A 3,500-nucleotide genomic window follows, 5' to 3' on the forward strand; every position below is an offset into this window, starting at 1 on the left:
ACATGCCCACCAGCACTGTCAAAGTGTTCCCTTGTTACCACGTCCACACTAAACGTCTCTTACTTTTTTATTTTTAAATTATGGCCATTCTTGCAGGAGTAGTATGGTATCACATTGTAGTTTGTGCTTTGATTTTCATTTCCCTGATAATTAGTGATTTTGAGCATTTTTTCATATGTTTGATGGCCATTTCTATATCTTCTTTTGAGAATAGTCTATATCCTTAGCCTACTATTACTACTAGTACTATTTTTTTTTTTTTTAATCTGAGCACAGTCTTGCTTTGTTGTCCAGGCTAGAGTGCAGTCGCACAACCTCAACTCACTGCATCTTCTGCCTGCCAGGCTCAACCGTGCCTCAGCCTCCCAAGTAGCAGGGATTATAGGCATGTGCCACCAAGCCCAGCTAAGTTTTGTATTTTTTAGTAGAGATGGGATTTCAGCATATTGTCCAGGCTGGTCTTGAACGCCTGGTCTCAAGTGGTCCGCCCACCTCGGCCTCCCAATGTGCTGGGATTACAGCTGTGAGCCACCACACCTGGCCTTAGCCCCCTTTTTGATGGGATTTTTTTTTTTTTTTTTTTTTTTTTTTGCTGATTTGAGTTCTTTGTAGATTCTGGGTATTAGTCCTTTGTCAGATGCATAGTTTACAAAGACTTTCTCACACTTTGTGGGTTGTCTGTTTACTCAGATGATTATTTCTTTTGCTGTGCAGAAACTTTTTAATTTAAGTTCCATCTGTTTATCTTTGTTTTTATTGCATTTGCTTTTGGGTTCTTGGTCATGACGTCTTTGCCTAAGTCAGTGTCTAGAAGGATTTTTCCGGTGTTATCTTCTAGAATTTTTGTGATTTCAGTTATTCGATTTAGAAGGTATATGTTTTATTGATTAGAAGTACTAATTCTGTATAAAAATTTTAAATATGTGATATAGTCGTTTTCTTACTACTTTAATTGATAGGGGTGCTAAAAGTACAAACATGTTTCTTTGTATTAGCATAAAATCAGAATTTAATATTCTTTAAATTTCAACATTAAGGCATATATATATATATAATAGGCTTTTTTATGCTAATGTATCGTTTTCTTTTTAAAAATTAGAAACTCCCATTATTGAAAATCATAGTTCACAACAACCTGTAAGTGAAGTTTCTACCGTCCCATGTCCTAGAATTGATACTCAGCAGCTGGACCGGCAAATTAAAGCAATTATGAAAGAAGTCATTCCCTTTTTGAAGGTAAGCAGTTATTTTAAAAAATAAACAAAACTTTGTGTTTTGTTTTTTAATTCGTACAAAAGACCTTATTGTGATAAAGTTCAATGGTATAGGTAAACAAAAGAAAAAAAAACTATCACCCATAATTTTTTTACCCTACCAACATTTTGCTTGCCGTACCAACATTCTGTAAACCTTTCAGTAATATTTTGTACACATGTGCATATTCTGCTTTTTTCATTTACTGTACCGTAAACTTCTTTCTAGATCATCATTTTTCTACTGCATTTTTTCAGGATTTATTACCTTTATTTTTATTTTATTTTTTATTTTTGTGAGTATTTAGTAGATGTATATATTTATGGGGTATGTGAAATAGTTTGATATAGACATGCAATATGTAATAATCACATCATGGTAAATGGGGTATCCATCCCCTCAAGCATTTAACCTTTGTGTTGCAAACAATCCAGTTACACTCTTTTAGTTATTTTTAAATGTATAAATTATTGACTGTAGTCACCCTATTGTGCTGTTAACTAATGCATCTTATTCATTCGTTCTACTTTTTGTACCCATTAACCATCTCCTGTATTCCCTACTGCCCTTCATAGCCTCTGGTAACCATCCTTGTACACTTCATCTCCATGAGTTAAATTGTTTTAATTTTTAGCTTCCACAAGTGAGAACAAAGACAAACAGAAAGAAGTTTGTCTTTCTGTGCCTGGCTAACTTCACTTAACATAATGACCTCCAGTTTCATCCACGTTGTTGCAGATGACAAGGTCTCATTATTTTTTATGACTGAATAGTACTCCATTGTGTGTATGTACCACATTTTCTTTATCCGTTCATCTGTTGATGGACACTTAGGTTGCTTCCAAATCTTGGTTGTTGTGAACAGCACTGCAACTAACATGGGTGTGCAGATACCCCTTTAATACACTGATGTCCTTTCTTTTCTGTATATACCCAGCAGTGGGATTGCTGGATCATATGATAGCTCTAGCTCTATTTTTAGTTTCTTGAGCAACTTCTAAACTGTTCTTCAGAGGGGTTGTACTAATTTACATTCCCACCAGCAGTGTATGAGAGTTTCCTTTTCTGGTGAGTTTCCACATCCTAACCAGCATTTGTTATTACCTGTCTTTGGGATAAGTGCCATTTTAACAGGTGAGATGATTTCTCGTTGTAGTTTTGATTTGCATTTCTGTGATCATGTTGAGAACCTTTTATATGCCTGTTTGCTATTTGTATGTGGACTTTTGAGAAATGTGTATTCAGATCTTTTGCACATTTTTAAATTAGATTATTAGATTTTTTCCTATAGAGTTGTTTGAACTCTTTATATAATGCTGGTTATTAATCCCTTGTCAGATGGATGGTTTGCACATATTTTCTCTCATTCTGTGGGTTGTCTTTTCACTTTGTTGTTTCTTTTGTTGTGCAGAAGCTTTTTAACTTGATGTGATCCCGTTTGTCTTCTTTTGCTTTGGTTGCCAGTGCTTGTGGGATATTACTCAAGAAATTTTTGGCTAGACCAATGTCCTGCAGAGTTTCCCCACTGTTTTCATATAGTAGTTTCATAGTATGAGGTCTTAGATTTATGTCTTTAATCCATTTTGATTTGACTTTTGTATATGGTGAGAGATAGAGGTCTAGTTTCATTCTTTTGCTTATGGATATCCATTTATCCCAACACCGTTTACTGTGAAGAGACTGTCTTTTCCCCAGTGTATGTTCTTGGCACCTTTGTTGAAAATGAGTTTATTGTAGGTATGTGGGTTTGTTTCTGAGTTCTCTGTTCTATTGGTCTATGTGTCTGTTGTTTTTATGCCAGTACCATGCTGTTTTGGTTACTATAGCTGTGTAGTATAATTTGAAAGCAGGTAACGTGATTCTTCCAGTTTTGTTCTTTTTGCTCAGGATAGCTTTGGCTATTCTGAGCTTTTTTTGTGGTGCTATATAAATTTTAGGATTCTCTTTTCTAATTCTGTGAAGAATGTCATTGGTATTTTGATCACAATTGCATTGAATCTGTAGATTGCTTTGGGGAGTACAGACTTTTTTTTTTTTTAATACTTTAAGTTCTAGGGTACATGCGCACAGCGTGCAGGTTTGTTATATATGTATACATGTGCCATGTTGGTGTGCTGCACCCATTAACTCGTCATTTGCATTAGGTATATCTCCTAATGCTGTCCCTTCCCCCACACCCTCCCCACAATAGGACCCAGTGTGTGATGATCCCCTTCCTGTGTCCAAGTGATCTCATTGTTCAATTC

The 3,500-nt window shown here is 35.4% G+C and overlaps 1 protein-coding gene across 3 annotated transcripts in view; it reads left to right on the top strand.

Annotated features, from left to right (window-relative positions):
- The window catches only part of PCM1 (pericentriolar material 1), a 114,498-nt gene that overhangs the window by 74,261 nt on the left and 36,737 nt on the right, over positions 1-3,500 (top strand). The window lies entirely within an intron of this gene.

Source organism: Mandrillus leucophaeus, unplaced genomic scaffold (genome assembly GCF_000951045.1).
Source record: "Mandrillus leucophaeus isolate KB7577 unplaced genomic scaffold, Mleu.le_1.0 Scaffold204, whole genome shotgun sequence".
Lineage (NCBI taxonomy): Eukaryota > Metazoa > Chordata > Mammalia > Primates > Cercopithecidae > Mandrillus > Mandrillus leucophaeus.